This window comes from Oryzias latipes, chromosome 11 (genome assembly GCF_053564925.1).
Source record: "Oryzias latipes strain Hd-rR chromosome 11, Olatipes_Hd-rR_3.1".
NCBI lineage: Eukaryota > Metazoa > Chordata > Actinopteri > Beloniformes > Adrianichthyidae > Oryzias > Oryzias latipes.
Window position 1 is genome coordinate 17,656,978 of NC_136247.1, and position 16,895 is coordinate 17,673,872.

At 43.9% G+C, this 16,895-nt stretch overlaps 1 long non-coding RNA gene across 1 annotated transcript; it reads left to right on the forward strand.

The window, feature by feature from the left end:
- The first annotated feature begins 14,104 nt into the window (after positions 1-14,104).
- On the forward strand, positions 14,105-14,841 carry LOC144995629 (uncharacterized). The gene is made up of 2 exons (XR_013659156.1): positions 14,105-14,701; positions 14,782-14,841. It is a non-coding gene; the product is annotated as an uncharacterized LOC144995629 (long non-coding RNA).
- Positions 14,842-16,895: the final 2,054 nt, after the last annotated feature.

Consider the following 16,895-nt stretch of genomic DNA (forward strand, 5'->3'; position numbering starts at 1 on the left):
AACCCGCCTGCTTTGCCGATGAGTTTGATTGACAGATTCACTAGCCAATGGTGAGATTAGTTGACCCGCTCCGTCAGATGAGTCTCAATATTCACCGTAGAAAAATCTCTCACACACACGGGGAGATTCACAAACGAGAACGGGATTTTGAATGCACAGTCTGCAGTTCGAATGATCTGTGAGTTCACATCACATGTGTACCTAAAAATCATGTTTGTGAAGCACTTACTGTGCATTTCTGATACATTTATTGTGAATTTCTAAAATGTTTTTGTGAAATACAGTGTGCACATTTGTGAGAAACACTTATTGTGCATTTGTAAAACATTTAGTGTGCATGTGTGAAACACAATCTGTGTGTTTGTGAAACACAGGGTGTGTATTTCCGAATTTATTTTTCACGTTTGCATAAAATGACATTTGTGAATCGGAGCGTGTGCATTTGTAAAACCGGTTGTGTGCATTTCTGATTATTGAGACTGAATTAACTCCATACACATGAGCCAACATTGAAAAATCTGACTGATATTCTCCAAGCTTTCATGGGAAAACAGGAAGCCAGAGACCTGCAACTTCAGGAGGAAGATAAACAGCAAGAACATCGTCTAAAATCTCTGCAGCACCAGTTTCAGCTTCTTCAGATGGAGGTGCAGGCCCGCACTTCTCCTATCCCAGAACTCACTTCATCAGCACCTGATCCTTCAGATGTGTCAAACTTTGAAAATCAATCTTTACAACCAACATCTGCTCCAGAATGTGAACCACCAGCACCTAGTCGACCTCATTTTTCTAGAGAGCCAAGGTTGGAAAAACTCACAGAAAATAATGATGTTGAACATTTCCTTGTAACATTTGAAAGAATTGCTACAGCTTGCAAGTGGATCAGATCTGACTGGGTTTTCCACCTTATTCCACTGCTCACTGGTAAGGCTAGGAGTGCTTATGTTGGCATGGATTTTGATGACTCACAGGATTATGACAAAGTGAAAACTGCCATTCTGCACAAATATGACATCAACCCTGAGTCTTACAGGCAACGGTTTCGCTCCTTGGAAGTTGGACCTGAGGAGACTCCCAAGGAACTGTATGCCAGACTGAAAGAGCTGTATGACAAGTGGATTCAGCCTAAAGGTAAAACAACAAAAGAAATTGCTGAAATAATAATCATGGAACAATATTTAAGAATGGTGTCACCTGAGCTTCAGATTTGGATAAAGGAACATGGTCCTAACTCGGCAGCTGAAGTGGCCTCCCTGGCAGAGGTTTTTGTGGCTGCTCGAAAGAAAAACCTTCCATGGAGCAACATTGCATGGCAGGCCTCCAAAGACTCTCGAAGGTCAGCAAACCATCAATACCATCAGAGGTCTGCCCCAGGTACGAATAGAACTCCTTTGGGGGAAGAAAAACAGACAAGACCGGCAAAGCCTTCCAGTAAAACACCAATCTGTTATTTGTGTGGGCAGGAAGGACACATTAAACCATTATGTCCGAAAAATCCAGTGAAGCTCACTCAAATGTGTCTTGTTCCATACCAAAGTCTTCCACCAGAAACCCAAGAAGGTGAAGCCATGAAACTGACCACTGTACGAATTAATGGGAAGAGTCATAAGGCTCTTGTGGATACTGGCAGCACACAGACTATCGTGCAGAGACAGCATGTACCAGCTAATAATATTTGTACCCGTGAGACCATCTCAATCTGCTGTGTTCATGGGGATAGGAAAATATACCCCACTGCTGAACTTTATATTGAAGTCCAAGGTCAGACATATTTGTTAAATGTTGGCATTGTGGATGATCTGCCTTTTCCAGTGGTCCTAGGTCATGACCTTCCTGTTCTTTTTGACTTGTTGGAGACAAAAGGAAATAGCAATTTTGCGGTTACAAGGGCACAGACTCAACTTGAGGAGGCGCAATCCCAACTTCTCAGTGCTTTGCCGTTTTATGATGCTGAGCTAGAGACAAACCCGGGAAAGTCTCGCAAGCCACGTAGTCAACGGAGGCAAGAGAAATTTAAGCACACAGCTGTAAAGCCAACAACTGAAGCAACTCCAGACAGTGCTTTGGGTTTTGAGTTGCCCAATGACATCAGTAAAATGCAGCATGATGATCCAACTCTGTCCTTCTGCTTTCTGAAAGCTAAAGAGTCGACTGAGTTCAAGAAAAGGAGGGAGTTTTTTCTTAATGATGGTGTTCTATATCATCAGCGTGGTCAAACAAAGCAGCTAGTGGTCCCTCAGAGTGTCCGAGATGTAATACTCAACTTGCTTTAAAAAAAAGAAAAATGGATAAATTAGCTGCATCATTGAATAAACCGCAGGGTTGAAAGCGTGTGACAAACGTAGCGGCTTATAATCCGGAAATTATGGTATTTATGTCTGTGTGCATAAAGAGGTGCCAGTTGCAGTGATGTGTGGCTGGAAGTCTTCTATCAATTATGTGAATTTGTATAGATATGTTAGAGTTGGTAACAGTTGAATGTATGTCATGTGATAGTGTGTGTACGTGTGTGTGTATGAGCAGCAACGAATATAATGTAAGTATCATATGACACCCTTCCCATGACCTTGTATTATCATTCTCCCCCCTCGTTCTCTCCGAGCAACTAAAACTTAATAAATTCACATCTATTACAAAAGGGCTTTGTATTAACACACTCGAAGAGAAAGCAAAACATGTTCATCACAAAAATAACTTAGCGATCTGTGTGTTCATTTGCTGGACAGGATGATTAAAATATTTTTATATATATATATATATATATATATATATATATATATATATATACACACATATAAATTTATCAGCCGGTCATATTGTAAGATTGTGTGGGCGAGCACCTTCCAATCTACTCAGAACAAAATACTGATTCTGCAAAAGTGTTTTGTTCGAATTGCAGCTCATTCAAAGCCACTGACTGATAATTTATTTCTCACGTAATGTTATTGATATTTATAACATTAATGTCTATCAAATCAGCATTTTTATGTATAAAATTGTGTTTAGTAGAAATGCTTTCCCTGAACGTTTCATATTTTATTTTAAACTAATGCAGAGATTCATCACTATAATACCTGTCAAAATGGTAATTTTCATGTTCCAACATGTGTTACATCAAGATCTCAATGTAGTTTAGGATTTAGAAGCTACAAAATGTGAAGCCAATTTTCCCATCAGGCTGTGAATGGCTAGTAAGACACTTCTTAAAATGAATGCTTTGAGCTGTACAACATCAACAGGACTCTAAGAGCCTTCATACGAAACTCAGTGAAGCTGTGGAAATCCACCCTTGAAGCGAATGGAAAGAAGTCCTACCAATGGCTAGAAAGCGCTCGCCTGCAGGACAGCACTGAAGCACTCATCCTGGAAACTCAGGAACAAGCCCTGAGCACCAGAGCCATAGAGGCTCAGATCTACCCCACCAGAAAAGACCCAAGGTGTAGGGTGTGTAAAGAGGCGTCTGAAACAATCCCGCACATAACAGCTGGGTGTACTACTGACTAAAGGCCCGTACACACCGGGACGAATATTCGCCAGGCGTTATTCGCCAGCGTTTTTCGCCACATTTTTTGTGTTCACACCCAGGCGATTTTCGCTGGCGATGAGGCGAGCGAACATGCAATTTCCTTCCCTGACATTAGATGGCGCTTAATGTAAACAGAAATACTCCTGTACACAAGGTGGCGCTGCGCAACTTTACGCTTCTTAAAGTCGCTTTTCACTCAGAAGAAGAGAGCAAGTATTTACGCGCTTGTCAGAATAATACAAAGAAAACATGAATATTTCAAGCACCAGTAGCTCCAACTGGTGCTTGGTTCGGGGATATTTTAGAATGTCCGTCATTATTTCTTTGCGGCAGTGTAGACGCTACTTGGCGTCTATCTTCTTCGCTGGTATGTGTGCTCAGCAAGGCAGTTTTGTGTTTGAGCGCCCCCAAGTTGTGTTTTACTGTAACTTCAGAAGCTCCAGACACGTGTGCAAAAGCGCCATTCTCATTGGTCGAATAGATTTCGACGCAACGCGTCGGAAAAAAAAACCGAACCCGAGGCGTTTTTTTTTTTTTGACGCTTTGACGCGTGGCGTTTTTTCGCGTCGGTGTGCACACTCTCCTTGGTGCCCTTTGTTTAGTCACGAGGCGTTAAACGTCGGCGAAAATCGCAGGCGAAATTCGTCCCGGTGTGAACGGGCCTTAACAGGAGGGTAATGGCGAACCAACCAGACATTGTAGTGGTTGATAAAGAACAGAAGAAAGCCGTTGTGGTGGATGTGGCAGTGCCAAGCGATGGGAACATCAGGAAGAAGGAACATGAGAAACTGGAGAAATACCAGGGACTCGGAGAAGAACTGGAGAAAGCCTGGAAAGTGAAGGTGACAGCGGTGCCTGTGGTAATTGGAGCACTCGGGGCAGTAACCCCCAAGCTCGAGGAGTGTCTACAGCAGATACCTGGAAGGACCTAAGACATTTCAGTCCAGAAAAGCGCAGTGCTAGGAACAGCTAAGAAACTGCGCAGGACCCTCAAGCTCGCAGGCCTCTGGTAGAAGACCCGAGCTTGGAGGAGAAACCACCCGCGGAGGGTGAGAAGGGCTTTTATCTATGTATAGAAATATTCACGCTTTCAATTTCTGCCATGGCTAAATGACAACTTAAAGTCAATGAATCCAAAAAAAATGGTATAATGTGCTTTTAAGTTGGCAGAAGGATTCCAATTACTTTCTCTTTTCAGTCTTTTATTTTGTCTTTTGTCTGTCAGTTCTGCCACGAGTTATCTATCAATTGCTGGACCTGAAAAGATAATTGTGCATCCCAATTTAAACTGACAAGCAGATCATTGCCCTGCAGGCATAAACACCATTCTTGGACTTTTGGAATAGTATAAACAGTCCATCTTCATGTGGATTTTCTCAGAGTAAATATTTAACTGTGTGATGACTTGCTGCTTGTGACCCTGACCAGTGAAGCTTGTTTGACAAACACGGGGCCTTTACACTACGATACCAGGGGGGGGAAATGGATTTTGACATTCTGTGCACATTAAATTAAAAAAGATTATGCTTTGGTGACATTTTAATCCCACAGTCTAGTATTTATGACTTTGACACAAGCGTTTTATGCAACATTTAAACATGCTGAGTCTGTGGAAACATTTTGTCCTGACGTCTACAGTACAGGGGTTCATCAAATATCCTTTTCTGTGCATTGCTGCATTGGAAGTCTATCCGAGTTAACACAAGGGGTTCTAACTTTTTCCTTTATATATATATATATACACACACATATATATATATATGTACTGTATATATAAATATATATATATATATATATATATATATATATATATATATATATATATATATATATATATATATATATATATATATATATATATATATATATATACATACAGTACATATATATATGTGTGTGTGTGTATATATATCTATATATCTATATCTATCTATCTATCTATCTATCTATCTATCTATCTATCTATCTATCTATCTATCTATCTATCTATCTATCTATCTATCTATCTATATATATAGAGCGCAGTGGTTAGCGCTCTTGCCTCACAGCAAGAAGGCCCCTGGTTCAAGTCCTGGCTGGGGGACATGAAAAACACAACATCAATGGGGGATCTTTCTGTGTGGAGTTTGCATGTTCTCCCCGTGCATGCGTGGGTTTTCTCCGGGATCTCCGGCTTCCTCCCACCGTCCAAAAACATGCTACATAAGTTGATTGGCAACTCTAAATTGTCCATAAGTGTGAGAGTGAATGGATGTGTGATTGAGGATATTCCACCCTGCGACAGACTGGCGACCAGTCCAGGGTATCCCTTGCCTACGCCCAAGTGGCCGGGATAGGCTCCGGCAACCCCGTGACCCCGAAAGGGAATAAACTGTTAAGAAGATGAATGAATATATATATATATATATATATATATATATATATATATATATATATATATATATATATATATATATATATTCCTAAAAGTTTTTATTTTTTATAAAAATTACATTGTTTTTTAGTTTCAGGTTTTATGTGTGGTTGACATAGAGACTTCAAAACTGCCATTTTTATTGTCAAAGCAGTTATTTTTCAATGTCAAAAGACAAAGTAAAACAATGTTGTGTTTCACATTGGAGACAATTCCGTATTTTTGTTTATCACTTTTTAATGATCTTACTTTTGTTCATCACTTTTTAAAGACTTATTTACGGAATTATTAGTTGAGGTTCCCAACCTTAACCGCAGATCATAGTTTTATTTTTTTAAGACTAAGAGAGATTTGGTCAATTTCTTTTCCGTTTTTTGTTTTGCCGACATTGGCGTCCTTAAATTACATTAAATTCCTTCACAAGTGATCCCAAAATCTTTATATTCTTTTTGGCATTGTTAAGTGAAGTGGAATTGTTCTGTCTGCCTTTTTTTACTTTTGATTTCGCAAACAGCTGTATCTTATGTTTGATAGACTCATTTGTTTATTAAGGCTGATTTCCACTGGTCTGTCCGCGGAGCGTTTTCATTGTGCTGACACAAAAATTAGAATTATTTTATGTCAGAAGAAAAAAGGGGATCAGATGCAGAAGTATGATGCTCCTTAGGGCCGTTTAATTATTGGCTTAATTACAACGAATGCAGCTTTTGAAAAATCTTTTTTTTTAGAGAGAGGTTTTATTGGAACTATGGGATTAGTCACAAAATGCTCATGTTTGTTTTTGTAGAAGATATATAGCTTTGAGAACAACATAATAAATAAGGAGGCATTATTTTTCACACAAGGAGGTAAAAAGTCCAACTTTGTTAATCTCCTGCATGCTGAATTAACTTGTGTCCAAAAATACTGAATGCTTGAAGGTGCTATTTTATGCCCTCATTGAAATTCCCTACAAATCCCATAAATTTACATAAACTGTCAGTTTTTATTAGTTTCTCCTTCAGCTAATAGATTCATATTAATTAGCTGGAAATTTCAGTGCTAAAGTTTTCTTTTTTTTTTTTTTTTGCATTTTTCTTCCTCTTATTCCTTTTCACCAATGAATATGGACACGTGCGGTTGCCGAAGCGCTCTGACCTGCCTCTCATATAAAGGAATTCTTCATATTTCTTCATTTAATACATATTCACTAATTTTCAGAAATATTCCTCTCTGCCTATTTGCCTCCACCACCTATTCCCCACCCCCCTATATCTCCCTGTGACCTTTAAGTCCACCCCTGCGTAAGAGTTTTGTCAACCAAATCAGGTCTTCCAAAACTGACTGACCCAAGAAGAGAGTTGGCCAAGATGGCTGCCCTGAGACCGGAGTAGCTATCCTGGGTGGGCCGTGCCCAGATTAGACCCCCCCATGGACTAAAGTTGGAGTTCCCCTTCTCCCTGTTCCCCAGCTGGAAGAAAGCAGATTAGAATGAGAAGGAGGAGCAGATTGAGACACAAGAGATTCCGGGACCCGGGTTTAGACTGCCTGTGAAATTGGATAACAAATTACCCTCAAATGTCCTCTTAACACTTTATATTAAGTAGAACGAATACCAATAATCTAATAAACTGCTGCATTCTGCAGTGCTGTTGCTTTTAAAGAAAGAGCTGGAGCCTGTATGGGATGTCTAAAAATGACACAGCACTCAGTTCCAGTAACTGCAGGGTCACAGGTTATTATGAGCGGGATAGAACTTAGTCTGATTGACTGAATGGAGGCTGGTGTTTACACAACATCCAGTAACTATATTTTGATTTCAATCACGTATAATTTTTTTCAGGAAGAAAATTAATTTTTTAGTAAGCCTCAGTGTTTATAAGACCTGTTTGATTTTGTTTATATAATTTTTACTTACAATAATCTAATTCTAAAAGTTCAAAAGAAATCAGGACACAGACAAAGCAGGAAAGTAGGAATCAGACACAGAAAGCTTTAGTCCCACTACTATTTGTCAATACAGATAAAAACTTGTATTGTCAATTAAAAATTTGTTAAATGCAAATAAAATGATATAACCATCTGCAAAAAAGTGTCTTGCTTTAGAACGAGCTCCACCCAGTGGCCAGGTGAATCGCATTGAATCGATTTTGAAAATTATTGGTGATACCCAGCCCCACCAGAAAGTAAAAGAAAAGTCACCGAATGACTATGAAATAACGGAGACTGAACCAATCCAAAAAAAAAAACACTTCCTGGTTAACACATTGGGGAAGCTTTATAGCTATGCAGAAGGCCATACCACACACAAAGGGTGGGGAGGCACCATGGACTAGGGAAGTTTAATTGTGGAGATTCAAAAACGTGACACCATATGTGACACAAAACATGTGTTTTACAAGGACTCAGTTAGGGAGGAGGTTACAACATCTAAGTGTTGGATGAGTCAAGAGAGCGGGGTGATCCGGGGGGGCAGAACAAACCATTCCTGCTGGATCCAGGGGGTAAGGGCTGAAGACGCAACAGAGAAAATTGTAAACTAACTTATTGTGAGACAGACTTCACACACAACCATTAATTAAAAACCTAAGCAAACTATGCCTGTTCACAATGTTTAATCATTAATTGAAAAACTAAACACACAGAATTCACATATTTCAATAAACTTGCACACATAGGATATAGATTGGATCAAGATGATTGATGATTTCAAGTTATAAAACAAGATCAACTTTTGACAAAAAAAATATTTTCTTCTGAAATGTTTTAAAGTACAATTTCAAAAGAATCAGAAACTGTCATGACTCTAGCGAGGCTAACAGACCCAGACGCTGGAACCCGGAAGGAGGACAGGAGAAGAGTGAAAGTAGAAATGGATTTAATGTTTCAGGGAAATGCGCAGTCCTGTTGTGGCAGGGGATGGCGAGATCGACGACCCGTTTGCGATCTTGAAGACGAGTCTAGGAATCCTGTGACGGCTCCGGGCGAACCTTGGACGAGGCGGGTGATTCGGCTGTGGCCTGTGGCGTGGCTGGAGGTTCGGCTGTGGCTTGAGCTGAGGCCTGGAGTTCAGACGGCGTGCTGGAAGGAGGTAGGTTTTCTGGGGGTATCCTCCGCTTGGATGGAAGTAGATTTGGGCGTCCACTCGTGGGTTTAGATGATCCATCAGGGGCAACGAACTGGCGATGAATGATGATCCTGGAGCTCCTTAAGTAGGTCTGGCAGGGTGATGAGTAGAGTGGACGCAGCTGGGAGCAATCAGAGGCCAAGCAGAGAGGAGAGGGGGAGGAGTCCGCCAGAGGCACCATGACAGTACCCCCCCCTCAACGACCGCCTCCAGGCGGTCCAGGACGGCGATCAGGATGAGCCCGGAAAAAATCCTCAATGAGGGACGGGTCCAGAATGAGAGAGCGGGATATCCATGACCGCTCCTCAGGACCATAACCCTCCCAATCAACCAGGAACTGGTGCCCGCGACCCCGCCGCCGGATGTCCAGGACGCGGCTGACAGTGTAGGCAGGGGCGCCGTCGATGACCCGGGCGGGTGGTGGGGAAGCGGACGGCGGGCACAGAGGACTGTCCTGAACGGGCTTGATTTGAGAAACGTGAAACGAGGGGTGTACCTTGAGGGCTCGTGGGAGGCGTAGACGGACACAGGTGGGATTGATAATCCTCTCAATCGTGTAAGGACCAATGAAGCGAGGAGCCAGTTTCCGGGAGGTGGCCTGGATGGGGATATTTCGGGCGGAGAGCCATACCTTCTGTCCGGGCTGATAAACGGGCCCCACCACCCTGTGACGATTGGCGATGCGACAGTTGCTCCCCTTGGTGCGGAGGAGAGCCTCTGTGGTCTGGCGCCAGACTCGTTGACAACGCCGGAGGTGTTGTTGGACCGAGGGCACCGCCAAATCGAATTCCTGGGACGGAAACAGAGGTGGTGAGTACCCGAGAGCAGCCTCAAACGGTGACACCCCAGTAGCAGAAGATGCGTGAGTATTGTGGGCGTATTCGATCCATACTATATACTGGGACCAGTCCTCATTGTTTTGTGCCGCCAGGCAGCGCAAGGCTGCCTCCAGTTCCTGGTTGGCCCTCTCTGCCTGACCGTTGGACTGGGGGTGATAGCCGGAAGTGAGACTGACCGTGGCCCCCAGGGCGGAGCAAAAAGCCTTCCAGACTTGGGAGACAAACTGGGGACCACGGTCAGACACAATGTCCAAGGGGATGCCATGGTGACGGAACACCTGGTCTACCAGGACTTGAGTGGTTTCAGTGGCGGAAGGTAACTGGGCTAGAGGGACGAAATGAGCCATCTTGGAGAAACGGTCAATGATGGTGAGTATGACGGTGTTGCCCTGTGAGGGAGGCAACCCGGTGACAAAGTCCAAGGCGATGTGAGACCATGGCCGGCTGGGGGTGAGAAGTGGTTGTAACAGACCAGCAGGAGCAGAATTGGAGGTCTTGGAGCGGGCGCAGGTGGTACACGCCGCCACATATTCGCGGACGTCCTTATCCATAGACGGCCAATAGAACCTCCTACGGAGGAGATGGAGAGTGCGCTGGACGCCGCCATGGCAGGACAGCCGGGAGGAATGACCCCAGGAGATAACGTCCGCCCTGAGGGAGGTGGGAACATAAAGAGTGCCTCGAGGACATGGGGCATGACCAGGTTCCTCACCTTGGGCTTGGAGAACTCGATTTTCGATGTCCCAGGTGAGAGCCCCGATTATGCACGTGGAGGGGACTATGGTGTTGGTGATGGTGTTTTCTGTGGTGCTGTACTTGCGGGATAATGCGTCTGGTTTGACGTTCCGGGTTCCTGGACGGTAGGTGATGGTGAACCGGAACCTGTCAAAAAACAGACACCACCGGGCCTGGCGGGAGTTGAGTCTCTTGGCGGTCCTAAGGTATGCGAGATTTTTATGGTCTGTCCAGACGATAAACGGGTGCTCCGCCCCCTCCAGCCAGTGCCGCCACTCCTCCAGGGCCAATTTTATAGCCAGAAGTTCACGATTTCCCACGTCGTAGTTTTGTTCCGCCGTCGATAGCTTCTTGGAAAAGAAAGCACAGGGTTTGAGTTTTCCAGACGTGAGTTCCTTCTGGGACAGGACGGCGCCGACCCCCGAATCCGAGGCGTCGACTTCCACGATGAATTGTCGTGAGGGATCCGGCTGAATGAGAATGGGAGCGGTGACAAATAGTTTCTTTAGACGGTCAAAGGCCTGTTGGGCTTCTGGGGTCCATTGAAATCTTTGATGGGTGGATGTGAGGCGAGTGAGGGGAGCAGCAATGCTACTATAGTTGCGGATAAAGCGTCTATAGAAATTAGCGAAACCCAGAAATTGTTGGAGTTTCTTGCGGTTGATAGGGGGTTCCCAGGCGGATACGGCCTCGATTTTGGAGGGATCTGGTTTAATACGGCCTGCTTCAATGATATAGCCCAAGAACTGTACAGAATTGACATGAAATTCGCATTTCTCCGCCTTAACAAACAGCTGGTTTTCTAAGAGACGAGTGAGGACTTGACGGACGTGTTGTTCATGCTGGGTGAGATTGTCAGAGTAAACGAGGATATCATCCAGATATACAAAAACGAAGCGATTAAGAAAATCCCTGAGGACGTCGTTGACCAGCCTTTGAAAGACTGCTGGGGCATTAGTCAACCCAAAAGGCATAACCAGATATTCGTAATGCCCTAGGGGTGTATTGAAAGCGGTCTTCCATTCATCCCCCTCCTTGACCCGAACCAGATGGTAGGCATTACGAAGGTCCAGTTTCGAGAAAACATGAGCTCCTTGGACGGAGTCGAAAACAGAGGAGATTAGAGGCAGAGAATATTTATCCTTTATAGTAATTAGGTTGAGTTCCCGGTAGTCAATGCAGGGGCGAAGAGATTTATCTTTCTTTTCAACAAAGAAAAAACCGGCCCCTACAGGGGATGACGAGGGACGAATGTGACCCAAGGCTAACGCTTCCTGAATATAGCTTTCCATCGATATTTTCTCTGGCCCAGATAGATTGTAAAGGTGACCCTTAGGTAGCGTAGAACCTGGTAGCAGCTTGATTTCACAATCATAGGGGCGATGGGAAGGTAGGGCGCTAGCCTTAGATTTGCAAAAAACGTCACGGAGATCATGATAACATGAGGGGATCTTATCCAGATTTATTTTACTGGGAGAGTCAACAGCGTGATGAAGCGTGGAAGGTAAAGCAGACGAGAGACAGTTAGCAGAACAATAAGGACTCCAGTTAATGATGTGTCCCAAACTCCAGTTAAATTGCGGGTTATGCAGTTTTAACCAAGAGTAACCTAGTACTATGGGGGTCTGAGTAGATTGAGTAATGAAGAATTGTATTACTTCCCTGTGGTTGCCAGAGGTGAGCAGTTGTACTGGTTTGGTTCGATGTGTAATCCTGGAGAGGTGCTGTCCTCCTAAGCCTGAGGCCTCGACAGGAGCTTCCAAAAGTTCTATGGGTAAACCAAGTTTAGATACCAGTCCATGATCAATCAGACTCTGTTCTGCTCCTGAGTCAATAAGGGCCCTAGAAGCATGAGTTTGCGTTTTCCAGCATAACCTGACAGGAATGTACAGGAAGCTTTGCTTCTCCTGAGAGTTGACGTTGCCCCCCCGCGACCTGTCCCTTAGCGGGGGGTTCGGAAGTTTAAACGCCGAGCGCACTGTGAAACAAAGTGTCCTTGACCACCACAATAAAAGCACGAACCTTCCTCTTTGCGCTTCTGTCGTTCTTCCGCAGAGAGTTTGGAGTGGCCAATCTGCATAGGTTCCTCCGATGGTTTGGGGCTGGTGAGAAAATCCATTCTGTGAGGTGGCAGCGCAGTGATGGTTGAAAGGCCTGGACTGTTGAGGTTTTTCTTTGGGGCCTGTTGGCGATCATGATGCCTTTCTCTGAGGCGAATGTCTGAACGGAGGGCCGCTGTAACGAGATCTTCGAAGGAGTTAGCTTCAGGCTGAGTACAGAGATGATCTTTTATAGTTTCGTTCAATGATTGATAAAATATGCCTTTTAGAGCCAGATCGGGCCAGCCTGCTTCAACCGCCAGGATGCGGAAGTCAATAACGTGTTCGCTAACCGTTCGGTTGCGTTGTTTAAGATTCAGAAGTTTTCGTGTAGCTTCCTCCCGTTTACGGGGCTGATCAAAAATTAGACGGAATTCATTCAGGAAGTGTTCGTAGCGGAGATGCGTGATAGGGTTGGCAGACACAAAAGCCTGAGCCCACTGTAAAGCTTTGTTCCGGAGTGAGTTAATTATAAGGGTGATTTTACTGTGATCGGAGTGATAGTACCTGGGAGCCTGCTGGAATATGAGTTGGCATTGGAGTAAGAAGCCGCCACAAGCTTCTACGTCCCCCAGGAATGGTTCAGGCTGTAACCGGAAGTTTTCGGGTGGGTTGGCGGAACCGGAAGAGGAAGCTGCAATGTTGCCGGAAGAAAGCGCGGAAGATCCTGTAGCGGAATTAGCAGAGTGACCGGTTAGTTCCAGGAGTGTTTGGGTCAAACCGTCTAAGCGGCGAAATAAGTCCTGCTGCGCCGAAGCCATTTGGGTAAGGGCATCTGCTTGGCGTCCTAACATAATCCCTTGTTGAGTTACGGCGAGGCGGAGTCCCTCCGGGTCAGCTGGGTCAGGCGTTTGGCCAGTTCGTTCTGTCATGACTCTAGCGAGGCTAACAGACCCAGACGCTGGAACCCGGAAGGAGGACAGGAGAAGAGTGAAAGTAGAAATGGATTTAATGTTTCAGGGAAATGCGCAGTCCTGTTGTGGCAGGGGATGGCGAGATCGACGACCCGTTTGCGATCTTGAAGACGAGTCTAGGAATCCTGTGACGGCTCCGGGCGAACCTTGGACGAGGCGGGTGATTCGGCTGTGGCCTGTGGCGTGGCTGGAGGTTCGGCTGTGGCTTGAGCTGAGGCCTGGAGTTCAGACGGCGTGCTGGAAGGAGGTAGGTTTTCTGGGGGTATCCTCCGCTTGGATGGAAGTAGATTTGGGCGTCCACTCGTGGGTTTAGATGATCCATCAGGGGCAACGAACTGGCGATGAATGATGATCCTGGAGCTCCTTAAGTAGGTCTGGCAGGGTGATGAGTAGAGTGGACGCAGCTGGGAGCAATCAGAGGCCAAGCAGAGAGGAGAGGGGGAGGAGTCCGCCAGAGGCACCATGACAGAAACCTTAGTAATAAAATGTGTGTCATTGCTTTCATGGTATGAAATGGGCAACCTTGGTTGCTTTTCAGGCAGATTACTCTGGCTATGTTTTACGCGGTTACCCCCCTAGGGCGGTCCAGTTAATCAACTCACCTGTTCAGCGTCCTATTTAAGTCCAGGTGTGCAAGTTGTTCATTCTCTTTCTTTATCGCAGCGCTGCGTTTATCGCCCCACCCTCCTCCCCGGCTTCCACCTGTGAGCTCCATTAGGGGTAGTTATTACCCTAACGTTTTATGGAAATTTTGATTCATGGAATTGTACAGAACCTTATGCCAAACTAAAAGAATGTGAAATAAAATAATGGGAGTGCTAAGCTAAAGAATAGGAATGCCAAGCTACAGTATGGGAATGCCAAGCTAAAATGTGAGTGCCAAACTAAAAGATTGTGAATGCCAAACTTAAAGAATGTGAATGTCATGGTGCCTCTGTCAGCTACTTTCCCCCTCCCCCTCTCTGCTCTGCTCCGGATGCGACCAGCTGGTTCCACTCATCTCATCAGCATGCAGCTTCTTAAGGAGATCCAGGACCAGTATTCAACGCCAGTTCGTTGTTCCTCTACGGTGCTTAGTCTGGGCAACTCATGTTCTCGTTTTTGCTTAACTTCGCCACATTCATTTTCCTCTCTGCTACTTATCCCCAGGATTTATCACCACAAGTGCTCCTCTGGTCGCAGTCCTCAGCCCATGCTCCTCGTCCGATCCTGACATCCTGCTCAGCCAAGTACTCCGGTTTCTACCGCCGAACCCTCCAGCCTGCCTCAAGATTCATTCCACTCTCAAGTCCTCATATTCACTGGCAGTGAATTAAACCTTTTTTCTACTTACCTGACATTTCTCAGAGTTTTCTTCCGGGTTCCAGCATTTGGGTCTGCCAAGTCTCACGTGACCATGACAGTGAATGCCCAACTTAAAGAATGTGAGAAGAAAATGTTTTTACTGCATGAGTTGTCTGACTGAAATTGTCTTTAGTTTCCCACTTTGAGATGTGAGACGATGTGCCTCATTTCAGTGAAAAGTATAATAAATGACCCAAATGAGAAAACTGGATTCTGCCTCTGCAGCGCAAGATATTTTCCTGCAGGAATCACAAAAAAGTCACAGATTCCAGAAGGTCTAGATCACTGCAGATTCTCTGAAGAAGTGAATCAATAAGGAGAAGGTTAGCCTGTCTCTGGCTGCATGGTAGCTTTCCTTATGTGTAACACCCCTTGACCTTCATTCTGGCCTAACTCAAAACATCTTACAGTTACTTTCTACTTCATAAACAATCTCACTGCTGACTTCCAAGATGGTGCGACACCAAAGCCCTAACTTTCTGCTTTCTTAATGTAATGTAAAAAATGTTGCAGTTCCTTGAAAGACCACAGGAGAATGGTTGCAAAAGAGGACAGTTTGACATGTCAGACTTAAACAAGAAAAAAAATATTATTTCAGTCCATTTTCACTAGACTTGCATGATGTTTTTGCTTAATTTTTCATTCATAGCAGCTGCATATTGGATAATTATTTTTATTATTTTCAAATCAGCTTTAAAGCAAGAATTTCAGCATTCTTTAAAGTCTAGTTTGTTAATTGGGCATGGGCCCACCAACCTGCCAGACTAAAAAAAAAACTCTCACTTTACATTATTTTGTCAATTTCTGGTAGATTGATGAGTTTGGTGGTAATGTACCTGCTTCACGCTTCATTGTTTGGCGTTCAGAATCATAAGAGTGACATCAGGAATTTTCTGTCCTGTTTATGGGCAAAAAAGCATTTAGAAGTTAGCAATTCTGCAGGTTGTCCCATTTTAAAAGTCGAGGGAGGTCGGTAATGTTCCTCTATGACACATTTCCACACAGAAGGGAAAAAACTAAAATAAAGAAATCACATTTTATGATTTTTTTTTAAATTTATTTGTAAAATTATACAGAAAAGAGGTGTTTGGTCACAAAACTACCTCTCAATGCTTTCTAAGGTGACCCTGGTTAGTAACGTCAGAGATCAAACATTTCTTACAGTTTTTCACCAGGTTTGCACACAGTGTAGCTGCTATTTTTGTCCATTCTTCCATGCAGATTTTCTCAATAACTGTGATGTTTTGGGACTGCAACCCAAGAGGAAAGTTACCTGTCAATTTTTAAAACTTTAAAAAGAAAGATGTTGATTTTTTTTCTGACATTCCTTTCAGTTTTAAAGATCAATAGAATTTACAAACATAAAGAGATTGAAATATTCTATGACTTTATTGGAGCCAGCAGATTATGGTCTTGTCACAGGGCTGGCCAACCTTGGTTCTCAAGAGTCTCAACCCTGCCATTCCAGTTCTACCTGACCAGCTTTTTCGCTGACTCAGCTGATTCCATTTCCTGACTGACTGAACACAACTGATTGAGTTGTCAGTATCAAGCAGTCCAGGGAGAGCTGGATATACCATCTATAACAAAAAAGCACCAGTGAGTGTTTTTTTATGTTAATGAAAAAAGTTTTACTGTGGATCAGAAATGACTTGCTGGTGCAACAAGTTGTGTGCTAAAAGTCTTGATGAAAAACTGTGCTTTGAATTATGATTGGAAAGGCATTTATCCAATGTCTTACCTTAGAGTTTTCAAATGCTTTGAAGTTCATTTTCAAAGAATAATTGTGGCCAGACCAAAAGCTCTGGCTGCAAAATCCAAATCTGCGAGAGCTAAAAAATGATGAAAGACTCATTCTTACATGTACATTTTAAAAATCAGTTCAGACTTTATTTCGTCCTGAAGGTATCAAACCCCAC